This window comes from Myotis myotis, unplaced genomic scaffold (assembly GCF_014108235.1).
Source record: "Myotis myotis isolate mMyoMyo1 unplaced genomic scaffold, mMyoMyo1.p scaffold_m19_p_3, whole genome shotgun sequence".
NCBI lineage: Eukaryota > Metazoa > Chordata > Mammalia > Chiroptera > Vespertilionidae > Myotis > Myotis myotis.
The window spans coordinates 157,635,837-157,644,735 of NW_023416335.1; the positions used below are offsets into that span (position 1 = coordinate 157,635,837).

The 8,899-nt window shown below is 45.8% G+C and overlaps 2 pseudogenes; both read left to right on the forward strand.

Moving 5' to 3' along the window:
- Positions 1-695: 695 nt before the first annotated feature.
- LOC118651199 lies at positions 696-2,231 on the forward strand (annotated as a pseudogene).
- A 5,398-nt stretch (positions 2,232-7,629) lies between these two features.
- Positions 7,630-8,255, forward strand: LOC118651233 (annotated as a pseudogene).
- The last annotated feature ends 644 nt before the right edge of the window (positions 8,256-8,899 follow it).

The window sequence follows — 8,899 nt, forward strand, 5'->3', positions numbered from 1 at the left end:
ACCAAGGTACATGCCCTTGACCAGAATCGAACCTGGGACCTTTCAGTCTGCAGGCCGACGCTCTATCAACTGAGCCAAACCAGTTAGGGCTGGTTCACAATTCTTTATGTGAAGTTTTCTCTCTTAAAATAACCACCATGGTTTCTCTTTTTCTACTTAGACCTTAACGGATATTTATACCTCTAGCGATTTTAACATACTCATAACTCTTTTAGAGATTAAGTCCTTTCCCCATTTGAAAATCACTGCTGTAATTATGGTGGCCATATGTTCCAGTTTTCCTGGAACAATACTGATTTACGTCTGTTGTCCTGGCATAAATTGCTAATAGTCTAATGAAATATGTAGTTCCCTCAGACATAGGGAGCCACTCTTCCTCAAGGGAACGTTTTCTATCTCTCAGGTATATTGTGGAACAAAAAAGTCAGAACCACTACTATAAAGGTACTGTATAGTAATTGAAATAGTATGGTACTGGCCTAAAAACAGACAATAGACCAACAGAGCAGCATTGAGAGCCCAGATATAAATCACAGATAGATGGTCAACTAATATTTGATAAAGGAGCCAAAAGAAGTCTCTTAATAATTGGTATTGGGGAAACTATATGTTCACATGCAAAAGAATGAAATTGGACCGCTATCTTACACCCCTCACAAAAATTAACTTAAAAAGGATTAAAGACTGAGTAGGAGTGAGAGCCGCTGTCTGCATGGCCTGATCTTCAGTTCTGCGCCAGGTCCCCCACTTGTGTGCAGCATGCCGGGCCCTCGCCTGCTGGCAACGCTCTGCGGCTTGCAGCTCTGCGCCTCGGGCCTCTTCGCAGGCCCCGGTGATTTCTGTGACTCCATCGAGTGCCTGAATGGTGGGACCCGCTTGTCGGGACAGGACAAGCTCTCCTTCTATTGCCTCTGCCCCGAAGGCTTTATGGGGCCCATTTTGCAACAAGACTGAGAAAGATACTGTTTCCAAAACCCCTGCCACAATGATGCCGAATGCCAGGTGCCTGGGGAGGAGGCACACTGTGGCAATGTCTTCACACAGTACGTCTGCGAGTGCCCGCAAGGCGACAGGAGCATCCACTGCGAGAGCTGGTGCGCCATGCCGCTGGACATGGAGGCCGGTGCCATTGCCAACTGGCAGATCTCCCCTTCGTCCGTGCACTTGGGCGTCATGGCTTTGCAGCGCTGGGCCTGGGACCTGGCCCGCCTGCACTGCTCAGGCCTTGTCAATGCCTGGACAGCCGGCAACTACGATAGGAACCCCTGGATCCAGGTGAAACTGCTGCGCAAGATGCATGTGACGGGCATGGTGACGCAGGGCACCAGCCACGCAGGCAGAGCTGAGTACGTGAAGATGTTCAAGGTGGCTTACAGCCTGGACAGGAAAAAGTTCAAGTTCATCCAGGAAGACAGGAACTCAGGAGACAAGGTATTTATGGGTAATGTGGACAACAGTAGCCTGAAGGACAACATGTTTGACTTCCCTCAAGAGGTGCAGTATGTGAGGCTGGTGCCCGTTAGCTGCCATCGGGGCTGCACCCTCTGCTTTGAGCTCCTTGGCTGTGAGTTGAATGCAGGATGTGATGAAACCCCTGGGCATGAAGGACAAATTCATCACTGACAAGCAGATCACGGCCTCCAGCATCTACAAGACCTGGGGCCTGAATTCCTTCAGCTGGTATCCCTACTTCCTGCGGCTGGACCAGCAGGGCAAGTTCAACGCCTGGACCGCTGAGAGAAGCCCTGCCTCCGAGTGCTGTAGATCGACTTTGGCTCTCAGAAACAAGTGGCCCGCATCATCACGCAGGGGGCCCGATTCCGCGGCAGCATCCAGTACGTGACAGCCTACAAGGTGGCCACAGTAATGATGACTGGCACCGGACCGAGTGTAAGGACTCGGGGGTGAAGGCAGAAGATCTTCCCAGGCAACTGTGACAACAATTCCCACAAGAAGAACATGTTCGAGATGCCCTTTCTGGCCAGCTTGGTGCGCATCCTGCCCGTGGCCTGGCACAACCGAATCACCCTTTGTGTGGAGCTGCTGGGATGCTCGTAGGTCCAGCCAATGGACTGGATGGCCATAGGGTATGTGCCCCATTCCTGGTTCTCCTGACCTTCTGTGGTCCTGCTGCCTCCTCCACCCACCACCCTCCTGATTGAATGCGGGGGGGGGGGAAGCGGGGGAGGGAGTCAGTCACCTCTCCCTCCCTCTATCCTCCTCACACCTCACCTCCCACATGCCTGCCCCACCTCCCACCTGCCCCTGGCACCAAGCCCTCATGCCATCCCATTTTCTACACTTGGTCTTCGCCAAAAGGCTGAGGCAATCCAACCCATTATCTTACGTGCTGTGAGAGTTGAGTAGGTCTGGAATGGACAGGTAAGAGCAAAGCTGGGGGTGTGGGTTACGTGCACCTCTCCAGATCCCCAATTCCAACCTCTGTCGCCAATAGCCTACCTCCCACCGCCATGTTCCCATGGCCCTGGAGAAAGGCCCCCAGGTGCCAGGCTGGAGATAACAGTCCCCTGCCGATCAGCCTGGAGGCACCGTGCTGCCATTCCTGATGCAGTCACCCAGCCCTCTGACACTCCCCACCCACCTCTCCGGAGATCCCTCTTGACCTCTTGATCCTTGAGCTGCAGCCTAGAAAGACAGAAGGGGGTGGGATGGGTCTGTGGACAGACAGGAGGAAGTGGGTGGGCTTGGGGGAGGAGGGCTGAGTGCACAGGCAGCTTCCAAAATATATTTTGGGGGGAAAAAGGATTAAAGACTTAAATTTAAGACCTAAAATTAAAGACTTAAAATTCTAAGACGAAAACATAGGGAAAAAGCTCCTTGACATTGGTCTCAACAACAGTTTTTTTGGATATGACACACAAAAAAACAAAAACAAAAATAAAAAAAACTAAAACATCAAACTGAAAAGCTTCTACACAGCAAAAGAAATCATTAACAAAATGAAAAGGCAACCTGCAAAATGGGAGAAAATCTTTGCAAACCATATATCTATCTAATAACGGGTTAATATCCAAAATATATAAGGAACTCATACAACTCAGTAGCAAAAAACAAAATCCAATTTAAAAATAAGCAGAGGATCTGAATAGGCATTTTTCCAAAGAGGCTATACAAATGGCCAGCAGGTATATGAAAAGGTGCCCAACATCACTAATCAAGGAAATACAAATCAAAACCACAATATCACCCCATACCTATTAAAATGGCTATTATAAAAAAGACAAGAAACAAGTGCTAGTGAAATGTGGAGAAAATGAGACACTTGTACATTGCTGGTAAGAATGCAAATTGGTGCAGTACTATGGAAAACACTATGGAGTTTCTTAGAGAAATTAAAAATAAAACTATCAGATGATTCAGCAAGACAACTTCTGAGCATATCCTATCTAATAAAAGAGTAATATGCAAATTAACCATCACACCCTCACTCCATCATTCCGTCACAAAGATGGCGGCAGCCACGGAGCTGGAGTGAGCAGGAGCTTCCCACCTGCCCTGGCCAGCTCTGACCTCCACTCAAGGCTACAAAGTTTTAATTATAGAAGATAAATAAATCCCAGATACCTGCTTCCAGCTGCCGTGGCCTCCGCTCAAGGAAGAGCTGGGAACATGGGCTGCCAGGGGCCATTCAGGCTTTGAGCCAGACCAAGGCTACAAAGTTTCAATTATAGAAGTTAAATAAATCCCAGATACTTGCTTCCAGCCCACGGCCATGGCCAGCCTAAAAACAGCTATTAGCCCCTCACCCAGGCTGGCCAGGGACCCCAGTGGGGACCCCCAACCTGAAAGGGGTGTGACCAGCCTGCAAACAGCCATCAGTCCCTCACCTAGGCTGGCCTGGCACCCCAGTAGGGACCCCCACCCTGAAGGGGGTGTGGCCAGCCTTAAAACGGCTCTCAGCCCCTCACCCAGGCTGGCCAGGCACCCTAGCGGGACCCCCACCCTGATCCGGGACACCCTTTAGGGCAAACCAGCCGGCCTTCACCCATGCACCAGGCCTCTATCCTATATAATAAAAGGGTAATATGCAAATTGACCCTAACAGCAGAATGACTGGGAATGACTGGTCACTATGACACACACTGACCACCAGGGGGCAGACGCTCAATGCAGGAGATGCCCACTGGTGGTCAGGACGCTCCCACAGGGGGAGCTCTGTTCAGCCACAAACCAGGCTGCCAGCTGCCAGCACAGCGGTGGTGGCGGGAGCCTCTCCTGCCTCCTCAATAGCGCTAAGGATGTCCAACTGCAGCGTAGGCCTGTTCCCTGCTGGCAAGTGGACACCCCCCGAGGATTCCCGGGCTGCCAGAGGAATGTCTGACTGCCAGCTTTGGCCCGATCCCCCGGGGAGCGGGCCTAAGCCAGCAGGTGGACATCCCCCGAGGGGTCCCAGACTGCGAGAGGGCACAGGCCAGACTGAGGGACCCCTCCAAGTGCACAAATTTTTGTGCACCGGGCCTCTAGTACCTGAATAAAATGAAATCACTATCATGTAGAGATATATTTACAGTATACATTGCAGCATTTTCATAGTGGCCAATACATGGAAACAATCTAGGTGTCCATCAGTGAATGAATGGATAAAGAAAATATGAGAATATATATAAACATACACACACGCACACACGCACACATATGTATAGATAGAGAGATACATATACAAATGGAATATTATTTAGCTGTAAAAAAGGAAGGAAATCTTGTCATTCATGAAAACATGGATGGACCTTCAGGGCATTATGCTAAGTGAAATAAGTCAGACAAAGACAAATACTGTATTCTTTCATTTATATGTGGAATCTAAAAAAGCCAAATTCATAGAAATAGAGAGTAGAACGAACGGAGGTTGCCAGGAGATGGAGAATGGGGAGATGTCGGTCAAAGGATACAAACTTACCTAATTTACCTTACTTTCACATTATCCACGAATATCACATTATACACTTTAAACATACACAATGTTATATGGCAATTATATCTCAATAAAGCTGGAAAAGGTCGAACTAAGATGGCGGCATAGGTAAACACCGGGAAATTATCGCCTCACACAATAATTGAAAATTACCGCAAAGGACTGAGCAAACATCATCCAGAACAACAGGAAGGCTGGCTGAGTGTAAATTCCACAACTAGAAGGAAAGAAAAGCACGCTGAGAGCCAGAGGCGCTGCGGAGGTGAAGTGCAGAGGTACGGCGGCGCGCGCGCGCGAGGAAAGGGGGTGGCGCCTGAGGACGCGGCTGTCTTTTTGAATCACAAACTCCCGACGGCTCTGAACTCCGGTTCCGGGAAGTCTCTGGGGACCCAGGTCTCATACGGGGAGAAGCTGGTCTGTCCGGCAGCGAGCGAACTTGAGGGCGGCTTTCCCTCAGAGGTGCTTGCAGCCGTTACCGGAACACTGAGACGCGCGACCCCGGGCGGAGAATCGGCCATGGCCGCTTTCTCCGCCCTCTGACTCCCTGAGACCCCGCCCCACCCAGGCTGCGGCAGAGGCTTTTGCATGTGAATGTACCTAACTGCAGCCGAACCAGGCAGACCTGGAACTTCCAAGAGAAGGCCCAAGGCCCCGCAGCGGCTTGCATTGCTTCACAGCTGAGCCTCTTCGTGGCTCCTGCTGTGTGGCCTCAGGCAGAGGCTGAATTAGCACCTCCTTAGATCCAGGAGCCACTGTACCCAGTGGTCAGAGGGGGTCCATCCAGACTGCAACTCCTCAGATCCATAAGGGACGCACTCAGGGAGCAGACTCAGTGAGCACCAAAGCCCCACTGAAGCAAGTCTTGCCCCAGAAGGGTGTCTTCAGCACAGAAGTTCTCCCACTTTAGACACAGCTGATTCTCACGGCCAATTGGCCTGGAGGTCAATTCCTCCCAGTGATTCTACAACAACCAAGGCACCAAGAGTGCACCAAGAGTGACCACCCCAGGTAATTGGGGAGGCTGAGCTACTGGGCCCTACAGGACACCTGGCGCACAGGGCCACTCTATCAACACAGGGAAGCTGCCAAAATGCGGAGACAAAGAAACAGGTCACAAATGGCAGAAATGGAGGAAAGCAAACGATTGGATATAGAGTTTAAGGCCACGGTTATAAGGTTTTTCAAGAATTTTATGGAAACCGCCGATAAATTTAATGAATCCCTCAATAAGTATAGGGAGACCATGGAGGACATGAAAAAGGACCAACTAGAAATTAAGCATACACTGACTGAAATAAAGAATAATTTACAGAGATCCAGCAGCAGAAAAGAGGATCCCAAGAATCAAGTCAAAGATTTGAAATACAAAGAAACAAAAAATACCCAACCGAAAAAGAAAAAAGAAAAGAGATTCCAAAAATATGAAGATAGTGTAAGGAACCTCTGGGACAACTTCAAGCGTACCAACATCAGAATTATAGGGGTACCAGAAGGAGAGAGAGGGCAAGATATTGAAAACCTATTTGAAGAAATAATGACAGAAAACTTCCCCTACCTGGTGAAAGAAATGGACTTACAAGTCCAGAAAGCGCAGAGAACCCCAAACAAAAGGAATCCAAGGAGGACCACACCAAGACACATCATAATTAAAATGCCAAGAGCAAAAGATAAAGAGAGAATCTTAAAAGCAGCAAGAGAAAGACAGTCAGTTACCTACAAGGGAGTACCCATACGACTGTCAGCTGATTTCTCAACAGAAACCATGCAGGCCAGAAGAGACTGGCAAGAAATATTCAAAGTGATGAATAGCAAGAACCTGCAACCAAGATTACTTTATCCAGCAAAGCTATCATTCAGAATAGAAGGTCAGATAAAGAGCTTCACGGATAAGAAAAAGCTAAAGGAGTTCATCACCACCAAACCAGCATTATATGAAATGCTGAAAGGTATTCTTTAAGAAGAGGAAGAAGAAAAAGGAACTCTTACCATTTGCCACAGCATGGATGGAACTGGAGAGCGGATAAATACCACAGGATCTCACTCATTTGTGGAATATAATGAACAACATAAGCTGATGAACAAGGACTGATCCAGAGACGGAGAGGCATTGATTGGACTGTCGGGACTTGGAGGGAAGGTAGGGGAGGGTGGGGGTAAGGGGGAAAGATCAACCAAAGGACTTATATGCAAGCATATAGGCCTAACCAATGGACATGGACAACAGGGAGGTGAGGGCATGAGCGGGGGTGGGGGGGGGTGGGGGTAGAGGGTAACGTGGGGACAAGGACACATATGTAATATCTTAATCAATAAAATATTAAAAAAATATATTAAAAAAATATATAAAATATTAAAAAAATATATTAAAATATATTTAAAAATATTAAAAAAAATAAAATAAAAATAAAAATAAAAATAAAAAAGGAAGAAAAAAAAAGAAAAAAAAAGCTGGAAAAATATTTAAAAACCAGAACTACTGTTTAACAATAAATAATACAATTAATTAAAAATAAAAGATTGCTCAAAACCAACAGCTAAAAGATTAAGAATTATAAACTTATAAAGTAAGTCAAGAAGTCAAAAATTAAAATAGCAAATGCTCTGAAAAACAAAGATCAAAAAAAGTGAAATTAAAAGATAAATTAAAATGACAAAATTATTTTCAAAATTAGAGGGGAAATAAAACATAAAAGATTATATAAAAGTCAAAGTTTAGCATGTGGTACCGTTTTAATAAATTAAATAAAAAGATAAGCATAAAATTATTAAATTTAGAGAAAAAAGTTTTAATAGGTGCTCAACTCCATTTCTGCCTCTGTTGCCGCCATGGCTCCCATGATAAAGCCTGTGCCAAAGAGGGCAAAAAAAGAGAAGCAGGCTCTGAAGTCTACCCTGACCGCAGCCATCCAGATGGAATCATGGGTGCTGCTAATTTTGAGCAGTTTCTTCAGGAGAGAAGCAAAGTGAATGGAAAAGCTGGGAATGGGAATCTTGGTGAAGGGGTTGTAATCATCGAAAGGAACAAGAGTAACATCACTGTAACTTCTGAGGTGCGTTTTTCCAAAAGGTACTTGAAATATCTCACAAAAAATATCTGAAGAAGAAGAATCTGCATGACTGGTTGCGCACAGTTGCTAACAGCAAAGAGAGTTCCAAATTGCATTACTTCCAGATAAACCAGGATGAAGAAGAGGAGGAAGAGGAGGCTTAAAGCTCATTTACCTGGCAAATTTTGTAAGAGTTTGTGACTAAAACTGGGAACCAAAAAAGATTTTTTAAATAGAATAAAATAGTTAAAAAGGAGGGGGGGTGGGGATGATGCATTATAAGGAAATTACAGTTGATTAGACATAAAACATACATGCAGTACAAACAGAAATGTAAAAATTAAGTAGACAAAATATATGTTTAAACAATGCAAAGAAAAAACAGATAAACAATTCTGGAATCTAAGACATGTAAAATGTAAAATTTCACTGAATTAAAAGGGATACAGCTTAAATGTTTTAAGATTAAAGCCTTGTTTAATCTTAAAGCAAGCGGCTCCTTAGCTGGGGAGCAAAGAAGTCTTGACCATTTATCTCCCCATTAAGGGCAGCCCACAATGTTTGTGCCTCAAAAATACTAAAATACCTTCAGGAGAAGGATGAGTATTCACTGTCAAATCTCCTGGCAGAGAGGTTATAGCCAGAGGTGAGCCTGCCTGAGAAACCCAAACATGGTGTTTACCAGGCTGTAATTAGTAGGCAAGGTGCCAGGTTGTCTGGGTGACCAGCTTGCAAAAATATCTCTGCCCATTATCACCTCTAGAAATAAGTTCAAAGGTTGCAGAGGTAATAATCAGTTTCAGAAAAAAAAATGTTATGATGATTATTTTTAAATGTATGACGTTTAAAAATAAATGGTTTAGACAAACTATTTTATAATCACATTAAAAGAAAAATGAGTTGCCGAAACCGGTTTGGC